Source organism: Puma concolor, chromosome B2 (assembly GCF_028749965.1).
Source record: "Puma concolor isolate L17-30 chromosome B2, mPumCon1.1.hap2, whole genome shotgun sequence".
In the NCBI taxonomy this organism is placed as follows: Eukaryota; Metazoa; Chordata; class Mammalia; order Carnivora; family Felidae; genus Puma; species Puma concolor.
Genome location: NC_141671.1, coordinates 95,203,635 through 95,218,385, shown reverse-complemented (window position 1 = coordinate 95,218,385; position 14,751 = coordinate 95,203,635). Strand labels below are relative to the sequence as shown.

At 34.2% G+C, this 14,751-nt stretch overlaps 1 long non-coding RNA gene across 8 annotated transcripts in view; it reads left to right on the top strand.

Moving 5' to 3' along the window:
- Positions 1 to 14,751, top strand: part of LOC147581115 (uncharacterized) — a 1,011,143-nt gene that overhangs the window by 600,636 nt on the left and 395,756 nt on the right. The window contains exon 1 of one of the 8 annotated variants that reach the window (XR_015251432.1): positions 11,042 to 11,285. The exons of the other annotated variants lie outside the window; for them this stretch is intronic. This is a non-coding gene — a long non-coding RNA (uncharacterized LOC147581115). Of the gene's footprint in view, positions 1 to 11,041; positions 11,286 to 14,751 lie in introns of those variants that run through there. 8 annotated transcript variants of the gene reach the window in all.

The following is a 14,751-nucleotide window of genomic DNA, read 5'->3' as shown; positions in this document are numbered from 1 at the left end:
AAAAATAAAAAAAAAAAAAAATAAGTGGATCTTAATGATCAACGTCACTAGTTTTTGCTTCTTTGTTTTTTCACATCGGATCTTTTCCTTGAAATCGAATGATGTTTGGATGTACTTGTGATGTAGTGGCTAAGAAGTCAGGGAGGAATTTTTTTTTTTTTTTTTAATTTCACAGTTCATTGGAAATTCAAGAAAAGGCCCACTCATATCAATAATTGATTGACTTTATTGATCCCCAAATTTCTGCTGGGATGCAAAATGTCAGACATGAAAAATTAATCATTGGGGCACCTGGGTGGCTCAGTCGGTTAAGCGGCCGACTTCAGCTCAGGTCATGATCTCTCGGTCCGTGAGTTTGAGCCCCTTGTTGGGCTCTGTGCTGACAGCTCAGAGCCTGGAGCCTGTTTCAGATTCTGTGTCTCCCTCTCTCTGACCCTCTATCATTCATGCTCTGTTTCTCTCTGTCTCAAAAATAAATAAACGTTAAAAAAAATTTTTAATAAAAAAATAAAAATAAAAATAAAAAATTAATCATTTGATTCAATCAAATTCTTCCTTTCGCACAGAGAATATATTTGCATTACCAATAAGTTACCTAGACAATTGGATCATGTATATTATGATAATGAACACTATTAAAAGAAATTAGAACTATATCTATATTTAGTATTTATTTAAAAAATATTTTGTGAAAAAATAATTCAATGCACAATTATTTCTTCATTTATTTGACACATTTGTCAATTATCTACAATGTAACAGTGTTTGAGACATTGGAGTCCTTGTCAACAAAACAGGTGACAAAATTTCTGCCCTCATGGAGCTTACATTCTGATGCAATTGTGATTATGTAAAAGATGTATATCATTACTTGATATTAAAGTTATACATGAAAGACATTGTTTTGTTAATCATATTTTTAAAAGAAATTTCAGTAGGTAAGGAGAGTGTTTGCCTTATACCTACTGCTGCAGATATATAATTCAAAAATTTTCCACTGAAATGTAAAATTTATACCAATTAAATTCTTATAATGAAAGGCTATCAGCATAAAGAGGTTTGTATTCTGTGAATCTGCCTTTGCCTCTGCCTTTGCCTCTAATGCACTCCCTAAATATTTTAATGGACTAATTTCCCATTTCAGTCATGAATTTGTTAAAATTCTCTCTGAGGGAATGTCTGTCACTCTAATAGCATAGCTCCATACTCTGTATCCCCTACTTGCTTAATTTTTTAAATATACTTATCACCACCTGATCTATTACATGTGCTTTTTGCTTATTGTCTTTTTTGCCACACAGAACGAATACTTCATAATGTGAATTTATTTGATGACTACCATATTCCCTGTTTCATTAGCAGTGATGGGAACATAGTAGGCCTTCATGGATACTTGTTAAGAGTGCATTAAGGAAGGATGTACATAAATGAAATCTCAAATTAATAATGTATACAATAAATTTGTGCCAAATAGTTAATTGAAACCAGGAAGAGTCTACCTAGTATGTACAGAATATACTAGGTATAAATATATTAAATATTTATATTTAATGTAAAAGAAGATTGTGTGGTTTTTCCATTACAACTTTTGGTATAAATACTAAGCTTAGTTGCTGCTAATCATTTCATAGTTTGGTTTCTTTTTTAATCTTTTAAATACTGTACACAAACCCATCAGGACAAGAAGTCTACTTTTAAGGCAAATTTTTAAAAAAAATTAGTTTTCCTTCACCATGTGGTTTTAATGAAATCAATTAGAGAATATAATAGTGCTTTTTACAATAGGAGGCTGAATAATCTCATTTCTTTAAATAACAAGCTTTGCTTAAATAATTATTCCTAAAGAAGCTTTGTCTTCTATGGAAAATATATTAGGAATATAGTTTGATCTAAATGCTGCCTCTGCTGGGGTGCCTGGGTGGCTGAGTCAGCTGAGTGTCCGACTCTTGATTTCAGCTCAGGTCATGATCCCAGGGTCATGGGATAGAGCACACTCACATGGGGTGTGGAGCCCACTTAAGATTCTCTCTCTCTCTGCCTCTCTCCCCCATTCACGCACTCTCTCTCTCTCTCTCTCTCTCTCTCTCTAAAATATAAAAAAAAAAAAATGAAGAAATAAATGCTGCTTCACCAATTGATTGTTTTCACAGTATGCATCCATTTAACCATGGCGAACAAATGGAAGCAACAGCAAGAATTTGATAAAAACTGAAAGAAAAAGACATGGGAAGTTTTACATGGAGACTAAACTCTATGTAGTCTTTGTTAATGTCCATTTGTAAATGCCCAACCGCCATTTGTTGTTTTAAGCCCAGTGCATTGTACATAATGGTTACTCAATAACACTTTTTGATATATGAAATATATCTTTAAATAGTATATTATGTAATAGCATGTTTTAGGTTTAATTAGGCAATCAAATCTTAAAATATATTTCTAGAAAAAGATTCTTGCTTTAATTTGTAGTGTTAGTTAATTTTCTAGTGATGCTGGGATGAGATAACTGAGTCTCTGTGAGAGACATCACGTCACAGATAGCTGAACACTTATTTTTTGGCTGAGAAACCATATAGAGTAAGATGAGATCAATGAAAAAGCATATAAACAAAACCAAACACACGTGCTTGATCACTGTTAGATATGTTAGCAACTTCTTAATCATTTGATATTCTGAACTCGATTTATATTTTATGAGAAAGTAAAATGTTATCTAAAGAACGAAGTAATTTAAGTCTTAACCAAAATGTTAATTTATATTTCAACATATGAAGAGGTATAAATACTAAACCACAAAAAATTAATTACTATAAAAGAACTACCTGTATCACCTTGATTCTGCTGATATCTAAACTTAAAGATGCTCTTAAGATACAGTTTGCTAAGATAATTGGTGTCCTCTTTGCTGTTCTTTCCCAAACATCTTTCATTTTTATTTTTAACTTAAGTTTCTGAATTTCTAAACATAGCCCTATTGACAATATAAGACTTTACATATTTATTGTCAAGAATTATGACACTTTCCTATGTGTCATTTCCAGTAGTACAGCATTTTCTCCTCATATTGAATCTTCAAAAGAAGTGATCCTATAACCAAGTGAAGTGCTGATTCAGTGGCCATGAAATGTCAGGCCCCAAATGACATATCTGTCACATTAGCACAAGCATTGGCTAATAGAAGGCAGGGAGTAGTTTATAGAAAGAATTGTTTCCAGGTTTTTAATTACTTTGTGCTGTCAATTTATTACTACTAGAAAAAAAGTAACAGGGAGTGCTCAGTTAAACTAAAATGCTATAAAGAGATAAAATGGAGGGGGGAAATCAAGTTTTAATTGGTAGCCAGAACAAGATTTTATTTTTTTTTAGAAAACTGTCAAATAATAAAAAAAAATTGCCACACTGACAGATTTTATTATAGTACATAACTGCCAATCACATGTAATGGAGAATAACATAATGTACCTGCTAAAATGTGATGGGTAACAGCTTACATTCTTGGAAACTTTAGTGACACAGAAATATAGTTTCTTGAAGACCACACTAAAAATGATCATTTTATTTCAAATTTTATATTTGTAAACAAACATTAAGTTTCTATTATAAGAATGGGTTTAGAATATTCCAAATGAGTCTTGTAATAAACAGTATTTATTTGTAGTTTGTAATTACTCAAGAGAAGGAAGACATTCCTTTTGATTTTAGAGCTGTGATAAGAAAGGATTACCCATAAGAGTTGCCAAACTATTTCTAAAGAGTCATTAATATCTTTAACTTTGAGAATAATCAATGATGTAGAGGAATGTATTGGAAACAATAGTATATTGAGATCAGATTAGTGTTCTAAGTCAGCATGCACATGTGTCCAAGAAAGTAATTTATATGAGCATTAAGAAGGGAATTGGACTAGATAAAGTGTTCATATGACTTTAAAATTCCATGATTCTCAAAAGATTAAACCATAAATTAAGTTACCTGTATGACCATTTGTTTTCTCAAATGAATCTATTCTGGTGGAATCAAATTATTCCGTGACCATCAGAGGTTGTATAAGTGATATCATAAAGTTATACTTGAGCTGAAAAAACTTATCTTCTGTTTATTGGTAAAATAAGTTATACCTCTGCTTCTAATCAGAATGGGAAGAAGCTATTTCCTTCTTCTTTATAACTGTTAAAATATAAATTTTCATAATCTGTGGTTTTTTGTTTTGATCTTCCTCTATTTCCAGTTCCTTCACTTCTACTCTGTCACACTAAACTAACTTCCCTCCTTCCTTCCCTCTCTTCTCCCCTCTTTTATTTCTTCTTCCTTTCTTTTACTTTCCCTTCATCCCAGTGCTCTCTGACCTCTTTCTTCTTCATTTTCTCCTTTTGTTCTTTATTCCTCTTTTTTTTCCCCCCAAATATTCATTGGGTCAGTAATGTTCTAGACACTGTACTAGGAATCAAGAATATATAAAAAAGAAACACAAGGGATTCTGGCTGGCTCAGTCAGTAGACCATGAGACTCTTGACCTTGAGATCCTGAGTTGGAGCTCCAAGTTGGGCATAGAGATTATTTAAAAACAAAAACAAAAACAAGCAAACAAACAAAACCCCAGTATGTCTTTCTCCTAGAGAATAGAAAAAAGAAACACAGTGATGGCTCCAGGGGATCTTAGTATGGAAAAAGGCCAAGAAGGCAGATGATTAGTAGTATAAGTGGTAGTTAAAAACACTGACTTTGGGGTCAGAAATTTTGTGTGTCTTTTTGTATATATAGGAATAAAAAAAATCCTAACACAATCCCATATGGTTTCTTAAGGATAAAATGACATAATACATGTAAGGAACTTAGAATATTGTTTGATTTACACAAATGCTTAGTAAATACTATTAATACAATTTTTGATGTTGGTGTTAGTAATCGTGGAAGTAATTAAACATTATTTAATTAAGCAATCCCCTAATTCTGGACATGTAGCTTCTTTCCAAACATTTTATAATAAACAGTTTTGTGATGAAATCCTTGAAGCTAAATCTTTTTGCTTATAATTTACTGCATTCTTATAATTTGTGAATGCAGACTTGTTCATTCAAAAGTTACATATTTTGAAAGTGTCCAATATTTGTTTCACCAACTTGATGGCCCCCAGAATATTTATTATATTCCCAGAATTTGAATACTTTGAACACAATTAATTTCCATCTCATTTATACTCTAAGCCACTGCATGTGAGGATGTGTATCACTGCAGACTCACCTAGCAGAATAATTTCTTGATATAAGCTCTGAAATTTAGCTTTAAAAATGGTATCATGTTGGTGTTTTATTTTGGATGCATTTAATTACTTGTGAAATTCAGTATCTTGTTTACTGACATATTTATTGATGTGTGCTCTTATAAAGCATTATTCTTCTGCTACACATTTCAGGTCTCCCCTACCTTCTCAGTTCCATCTCCCTTATGTTTTTCAGCAGTATTATTCATTTGTTTATTCATTTTAAAATATTTTTCTGACACTTCTAGAAAAATTAGGTGTGCTAATTTGTGTTCTCAGTCTTACTATTTATTACACTGGAGGGCTCATATATCTGTTAGCCCTTTGTTGTGATGGTTGGAACTCCCAGAAGAGTTAGTATTAAAGAGTTAGTATTAAAGATGAGAAGAGTTCTGTGGTTTCAACATTTAGTGTAATTTGGCATTTTAAGATGTATATTAATATACAACAAAAATACCTTGCTATTCCCAATAAAGTTACTTTTTAAAACTTTGTGGCAGTTGAAATCTCTTTTCTAAGTGACTTTGCAGCATCACTAAATGATATTTTTAGCTTTTTTTGACCAATTGCTGAGGGAAGTAAATGTAATCTGTGTTTCTAACATAAACCATTTTCACTTATAAAATAAAATATCTGATAATGGTAAATTACTAGTTTTGTTGTTGTTGTGGTTGTTGGACCTGACTTGGCAGTAATTTAAAGGATGTTTACATTAAAAAATTATTCTTTTTTGGTATCATGTATTCTCATTCTACCAAGTTTCAGTAGTTTACTCTATCAATATGTTTCTTACTTTATTACCTAATAACTATTATTATTGAAAAATAACTATAATTCATTATTTTATAATAACTATAATTCATATAATTCATAATCAATATGTTTCTTATTTTATTACCTAATAACAATTATTTTTGAAAAATAACTATAATTCATTTTTCAAATAAAAATAAAAATACATGTATTTTAAAAAGGAAATTTTGTTTCCCTGCTATAGCCATATAGTTACTTGGCATCATTCTCTTATGGAATATTAACAATAAAAATTAATGCCATGAAAACAAAGTAATGTTATAAATTCAGAATGATAAATATCAATAAAAATCAATAATATATAAAAATCATATACTAAAATTATTTGAGAGAAGAATAGAACTCTTTATGAAAGAAATGGACTCAGAATAAGACAAGGTTTAACATCAGTAAATCAATATAATTTACCTTACTTAGTGATTATATTTAGAATCACTGAGAATTCCCATTTGAAAATAATAAAATATATTTAAAAGTTTCTTTGTCAAAGGATATAAGTTGACTTTTTAAATAAAAATATATATATTTATACACATATAAATATACATACAACCAGAAGAAAAAAGAGTATATAAACATAAAATGCAAGCATCTGAAGAAATCTCCCAGATCTGTTCAGAATTTGGCACAGTATTTGGTTAAACCTACCAGTATTTTGTTGCTTTATCCTCTTATTCTTGCCATTTGTTTTGTGAAACTACACAGTAAGACCCTTTATAGAGTCTTCCAAGTATTTTTTATGATGTTTAATAGTTTTAAGTATTTTTCAGGTTAATACATAATGAGTACTTGAACATAAAGAAATTAAGTATTTGTTAGTGGTTGAAAAAGTTAATGAGGTCACTGAAATTCTGTCCGGAGCCCTGGGCACACTCTCAGATTTTTATCATATGTTGAGAGTTTATTTTGTTCCAGACATGACACTAAAAGCTTTACAGACATTATTTTCTCAATTATTGTGGTTGTGGTTGGTAGGTATTGGTATTATCACATACAGGCGTACCTTGTTTTATCATGCTTCGCTTTATAGTACTTCGCTGATAATGTGTTTTTTCACAAATGAAAGGTTTGTGGCAACCCTGCATTAGGCAAGTCAGTTGGTACCATTTTTCCAACAGTGTTGGTTCACTTCCTTACTCTGTGCCACATTTTGGTAAATCTTGCATTACTCAAAGTTTTTCATTATTTTTATTATTGTTACAGTGATCAGTGATCTTTGATGTTACTATTGTAATTGTTTTGGGGCACCCCAAACCACATATGTAAGGTAGCAAACTTAACTGATAAAAGCGTGTGTTCTGGGATGCCTGTGTGGCTTAGTTGGCTGAGAATCCAACTCTTGATTTCAGCTGAGGTTATTATCCCAGGGTCATGGGATTGAACCCTACAAAGGTCTGCTCGCTGAGGGTGGAGCCCACTTAAGATTTTCTCTCTCTTCCTTTGCCCTTGTCCCTCCCTCTCTCTCTCTCTTTCAAATAAAGGTAAAGAAAACAAATTTTAAAACTACTTAAAAAATACATGTGTTCTGACAGTTCTACCTACTGGCTCCTCCCCCACATCTCTCTCTTCTCCTCTCACCTCTCTATTCCCTGAGACACAGCAATATTGAAATTAGGTCAGTTAATAACCCTGCAATGGCATCTGAATGTTCAAATGAACGGAAGAGTTGCACACCTCTCATTTTAAATCAAAAGCTAGAAATGATTAAGCTAAGTGAGGAAAGCATGATGAAAGTTGAGATAGGCCAAAAGCTAGGCCTCTCGCTTGTTAGTCAGGTTGTAAATATAAAGGAAAAGTTCTTGAAAGAAATTAAAAGTGCTACTCCGATGAATACATAAATGATAAGAAAACGAAATCACCTTATTGCTGATATGGAGAACGTTTTAGTGGTCTGGATGGTAGATCAAACCAGCCACAACATTCCCTTAGGCCAAAATCTAATCCAGAGCAAGGCCCTGCCTCTCTTCAATTCTATGAAGGCTGGGAAAGGTAAGGAGGCTGTAAAAGAAAAGTTTGAAGCTAGCAGAAATTGGTTTATGTAGTTTAAGGGAAGAAGCTGTCTTCATAGCATAAAAGTGCAAGGTGAAGCAGCAAGTCTGATATAGAAGTTATAACAAGTTATCCAAAACATCTAGCTAAGTAATGAATGAAGATGGCTAGACTAAACAACAGATTTTCAGTGTAGACAAACAGTTTTTTATTGGAAGAAATTGTCATCTAGAACCTGCATAGCTAGAGAGAAATCAGTGAATGCCTGGCTTCAAAGCTTGAAAGGACAGGCTGACTTTACTAAGGGGCTTCATGTACCTGGTGACTTTAAGTTGAAGCCAATCCACATTCATCATTCTAAAAACTCTAGGGCCCTTAACAATCATGTTAACTTGGGGCGCCTGGGTGGCTCAGTCGGGTTAAACGTCCAACTTGGGCTCAGTTCATGATCTCACGGTTTGTGGGTTCGAGCCCCATGTCGGGCTCTGTGCTGACAGCTCAGAGCCTGTACCCTGCTTCAGATTCTGTGTCTCTCCATCTCTTGGCCCCTTTCCTGCTCATGCCCTGTGTGTCTCTGTCTCTCAATAATAAATAAACATTAAAAAATAAAAAAAAATCATGTTAATTCTACTTTGTGCTCTATAAAATGGAATAAAAAAAAGCCTGCATGGCAGCGCATTTGTTTACAACATGGTTCACTGAATATTTCAAGCCAACTGTTGAGACTTACTGCTCAGGAAAAAAAAATCCTTTCAAAATATTATTGCTTGTTGACAACGTACTTGGTCACCCAAGAGCTCTGATGGAGATTTACAGTAAGATCAATGTTGTTTTCATGCCTGCTAACACAACATCCATTCTGCAGCCCATGGATCAAGGAATAATTTTGACTTTCAGATCTTATTATTTAAAAAATCCATTTTATAAGGCTGTAGCCACCATAGGTAGTGATTCCTTTGATAGATGTGGACAAAGTGAATTGAAAACCTTCTAGCAAGATTAACCATTCTAGATGCCATTAAGAATATTCATGATTCATGGAAACAGGTTAAAATATTTACATGAACAGAATTTGGAAGAAGACTTCAGTTCAGGAAGTAACTGCAGATGTGGTGGAAAAGGCAAAGGAACTAGAATTGGAAGTGGTGCCTGAAGATGGAACTGCACTGCCGCAGTCTCATGATGAAATTTTAACAACGAGGAATTGCTTCTTATGGATGAGCAAAGAAGGTGAGATGGAATCTACTCCTAATGAAGATGCTGTGAAGATTGTTGAAATGAAAAAGGATTGAGAATATTACACCTACTTAGTTGATAAAGCCGTGGCAACTAGTTGTAAAGCAGGGATTCTAATTTTGAAAGAAGTTCCACTATGGGAAAAGGCTATCAAACAGCATCACATGCCACAGGCAAATGGTTCATGAAAGGAAGAGTCAACTGATGTTGCAAAATTTCACTGTTGTCTTATTTTAAGAAACTGTTACAGCCACCCCAACCTTCAGCAACCACCACCCGGATCATTCAGCAGCCATCAACAATGAGGCAAGACCCTCCACCAGCCAAAAGCTTACAGCTCACCAAAAAAGCTCAGATGATGGTTAGCATTTTTTTAGCAATAAATTATTTTTAATTAAGGTATATACATTGTTTTCTTTAGACATAATGCTATTGCACACTTAACAAACTATAATAGAGTGTGGACATTTATACGTACTGAGAAACCAAAACATTTATTTGACTCATTTTATAGTGACATTTGCTTTATTGTGATAGTCTGGAACCAAACTTAGCCTATCCCTGAGGTATGCCTATATTTTTTACAGTGGAGGATACAGAACCAAAGAGAAGATAAGAGATATCACTACAAGGCACTAATGGAGGGGCGGGGGAGGGGGGCTGGGGGGTACTGCAGACCAGGACCTACGGCTGTACATTCTAGATCCATGCTCTCAAATGTCTTCCTCCACTGCTTCAGTGGGAACACAGGTGGAACCATGAACTGTGGAGACTTTCTGTTTTCTAAGAGTGCTGAGATTGCATTGAATTACATGCTGGCCTCAGGTGCCTGTGATTGCTTGTCCCATAGGACACCCAGCACTGGCTATCACTCTTTGGAAAGCACTCATATAAATGCATGTTATTTTGGTGCATTAATGTTCCTTATTATAAATTGAAATATTAATCCTGAAAACATTTTCACTTTGTGATTTTTTTCTTTAAAAATAAATGCTTTCCTGTTTCTCTGGTAGTACACTTGCCCACTTGCCACTTGCTAAAAGATCAAGAAGTAATATTTTGATATTAATATTATAAACCTTAATGTGATGTTCTCTTTGATAGAGAACATGCATTATAAATACTCTTAAGCCATAATTATATTGGAAATAATCCATGATAGATCAGTAGGTTAAAATAAGTACAAAACTGGGACGCCTGGGTGGCTCAGTTGGTTAGGCGACCGACTTCAGCTCAGGTCATGATCTCAGTTTGTGAATTTAGCCCCGCGTCGGGCTCTGTGCTGACAGCTCGGAGCCTGGAGTCTGCTTCAGATTCTGTGTCTCCCCCTGTCTCTACCCCTCCCTTGCTCATGCTCTGTGTCTCTCTGTATCTGAATAATAAAAATAAAATGTTCAAAAAAATTTAAAATAAGTACAAATTGCATGCAAATATGAATTTCTTTGAAATCTCTATATTTATGAACATACACATAGCATGTATTGCAAAACTTTAAAATATTAAACGTGGTTATTAAGAAATAGAAGTCAAAATTATTAAATTTTTATTGTGTATTGCATTTTCCCACCATTAATAGTGCTTAATGAGAAAAAAAATAACATATTTTACCTTCAAATATATTTTTTCTTCTTTATTTCTGTGATTCTATATTGAAAGCCATTTTATCTGATTACACATTTTTTCTTTTTTTTTTTTTTAAGTACGGAGTGTTTTATGTGGGGAAAATATTTCATTTTGTTTTCCTTACAGATGGAAATCTACACTTTTACATTTGGGGGAGTAGAAATCACATATGACCCTATCCAAATAGTTTGAACCCAGATAAAAGAAGAATATGAAATTTATGTCACTGTCATTTTGTTTCCTAATTCAGAGATAAACCTAACTAGGAAAGGAAGAAGGAAACTGCCCTGGAGACATTTTTGGAAGAAGCTGGTTCTATTGGGAAATATTTCTTCTACTTTATCACACTGTCTCAAAAAAGAAACTGGTAATTTCACTGGCCAGATTCTAGGACATTAATTGAACTAACTTTGTAGATTAATGTGGCCTCGTACATGAAAAGTTCATATGTGTCGGCCTTCTGTTATTTTTATGTCTTCCATGGAATAACCATCCTTTTCAAGTTCATGAGTAAGCATTAGAAGAAAATGTGTTTTGTGTGTGTCTGGCTCTTTCTCTGGTTCTTTTCTTTCCGATGCAGGTATGTGTGGGATCCCTCTTGTCAGCTTATAGTGACACATGCTAAAATTCAGATATAAGTCAAAGAGGGTGAAATTCAGAAGGTCTCACTATATACTTTCTCTGAAATTATTTAGGCCTTGTACTATCAATTTGTTGTCTGCCATCTCCAAATCCTCTTTCATCAGCTTCTCTGTAAAAACAGAGCAGCTGGAACAGCTTCAAACTTTGTCACTAGACGATGCAGTAGTGAAGGGAGGAATTTTCTTTCTGGGTTCCGAGTGCTGCACTCAAGGCTCCTGAATCTCTGGCTTCTCCCGCTTCTGGTTCCTGTAGTGAACTTCTCTAACTTCTCTAACTCTCAGCTGCCACAACCTGCTGGTGTGCCCAGTAATGAAAACCTTTCTATATGTGCTCTCTGGTGGCCTCACAGTGCACTGCCAAAGACAGGCACTTCGCCATGAACAGTGCCCCCATCCTGGGCAGTTTTATAGTGCATTCTGAGCTGTGGCATCTCCTTTTGCGTGGCTTTCCCTTGGAACTCCAGAGGACAATTTCCATCAAGTTCACTGGCCGAAAACCACAGTGACTCTTACACCATCCAGCAAGCCACGGCCTTTTATGTGTAGAAGGAGGTGGGTTCTCTCTTCCTTTGGGGCTCTATCTCAGCCCTACAGGTGATAATTGCTTCCTATATTTATAGCATCTGTATTTTTTAGAGCTTTCTTTCTTTCTTTCTTTCTTTCTTTCTGTTTTGTTTTTATTTAGGAGAGGGGCAATGAGAGAGGGAGAAAGAGAATCTTAGGCATGCTCCACACCTAGTGCAGAGCCTGATGTGGGGCTCAACCTCATGAACTGTGAGATCATGACCTGAGCCAAAACCAAGATTTGGCTTCTTGACCAACAGAATCACCTAGGCACCCCAAGAGTTCTCTTTACTTTTAATAGCTAATACTTTGTTATTGAAATCCCCTATTATAGTCAATAGTTCTTTCTATTAATTTTTTTTGTGTTCAAATTACTAGTTTTCTGTCTCCTGTTAGGATATCCTGATTGATACAGGCCTTAATAGCTTAAGAATGATTAATACAGTAAGTAATAGATTAACATTATCTGCATTGCTATATATGGCAAAAGATGTAGATATTTATAATATGTATATTTTGCTCTCATTTATTACTGTTCAATCTTTCCCCAGGCCCCTTGATGAAGGAGTCTGAGAAAGAGACTGCTGCCTATTGTAATAGTCATCCTAATGTCTTTCTCAGCAAAAGAACTGTGTTTTTGAGGTGGAAACATTGTCTTCTAGAATGAAAAGTTTATATTTATCGCTCTCCTTTTCATTGGAGTGACAGTGTGAATAAAATCTGGCCAATACTTGCATAAGATAAAATGTTTATTAAAAGGAGCTAACCTAACTGAGAGGGGCCTTTTTTGTACCTATCTGCCTTGCCTTTGTCTTCTGGTCTTGATATGATGGCGGCAGCTAGAGTAGTCATCTTGAATCATGAGGTCCTTCACTGGGATCATGCCACAGAAAAATATAAGCCTGCTCCTTGATGGTACTGTACTGCAATTAAACCGGTTCTTATATTGCAACTTTTAATTTATTTAAGCTACTATTTTGTGTATTTTGAATCTAAACTCAACTAATGAGACCAATTATTTTTGTTTTTTATTCTGGAATTTCTCATTTGTCTGGCTTAATATCATACTAGCACACTAATTTTGTGATAAAATCAAATAGTAGAAAACTGTGCATACATGTCAGATTTTATTTTTCATATTTGTTGTAGTAGTCAGTAACTTTCTGAGGGTTGTTAAGCAGTCTGTGCAGAGCATTGGTGCTTGCAGGAAGAGCTCTCATAGAAGCATCTGGACGCATTTCTTAGGGTGCCTTAGGAAAGAGGTATTGTTAAAATTCATGTGTGTTTCTGCTATCTCCAGTCATAATTGTCTCCTTTCATACTTTTATTTTCAGCCTTTTTCCCTTTAAATGCCAGAGGAATCTGGCATTTATGCTGGGGTTTATTCTACATGTTTTTCAAAGAATGATTTCTTGAACATGAAGAGGTAAAAACATATCTGAAACATCAAAATGACATACCACTCACTTGTTTAAAATCTTAAAAGAGCTCCTTAAGATTTGGGAAAGTATAGTGCCACAATTTTCTACCATTTACCACTGAGAAATATTTTGTCCTATTTTGGTATTACTAATTTCAAAGAGAAATGAGGGGAGTTTCACGTCCAGTGACAATGTAGAAAGAATGTGAAAAACTTTTGTTGGTAACAATAACAAAAGGAAATGGATAATAAATCATACTTTTCAAAATAAAGTCATATTTCTCTTTGAAGATAGTAAAGTCCTGAGTTTAAAGAGGGTGTATTGAACTACATTCTAGAGATAAACAAGTTTTTATAGGTGACCTGTGAGAACTTTCATACCTGAGGGCTATTACCTAATCAGGGTATGGATAGGAAGAGAAATAGACCTGAAAAGGCATTGTAGTCCTTTTCAAGAAGGGAAGTATGATGGAAAGGATCAATTGGAATCTGGAAAATCCCCAAATGCAAAAATAAATTACTCAGTCTGACAGTGAGCAATCTTCCCTCACCCAGATCTCAGAATTTGCCAAGAAAACAACACTGGAGGAGAGATTGGAAAACATATAATTCAAATAACCCTGAGCAGTCTTATAGTGTTTGGAGTTTAGGGCCATTCGAGTTTAATTCCAAGGAGGATCAAAACTATTGGAAATTGTACACATGAAACTAATATAACACTATGTTAATTATGCTGGAATTAAAATTCAAAAAAAAAGTAAAACTATTGGAAACTGTAACCCAACAATTACTCTGCTCAAATATTGACCAATATTTGATAAGCAGCAATATTTGTGTCCTTGGCATTGGCAACATAGGAGATTGAGTGTTAGGCTAAGCAGAGGCAAATTTTAATTAAAGCAGCAGCCTATCTCAGTTCAGTTTGACTCTTGGAGAAATCTGAAAATCAGCCCCTTAACTACCAGATATAGGAAAGGCTTGTGCTCTCTGGGGGGAGAGAAAAAATATGTATTCTTAATTTCCCACTGTTCTTTTAAACATGGTGTCCAAAATAGTATAAAAATAAATGAATGCAACAAAAGGGAACAATCTGACTCTTAATCAGGAGAAAAATTAGTCACTATGAAGAGATTCAAGGTGATCCAGATATTAAAATTAACTGCCAAGAACTTTAAAACAACTATTATAAATATGTCAAAGAATTGTCT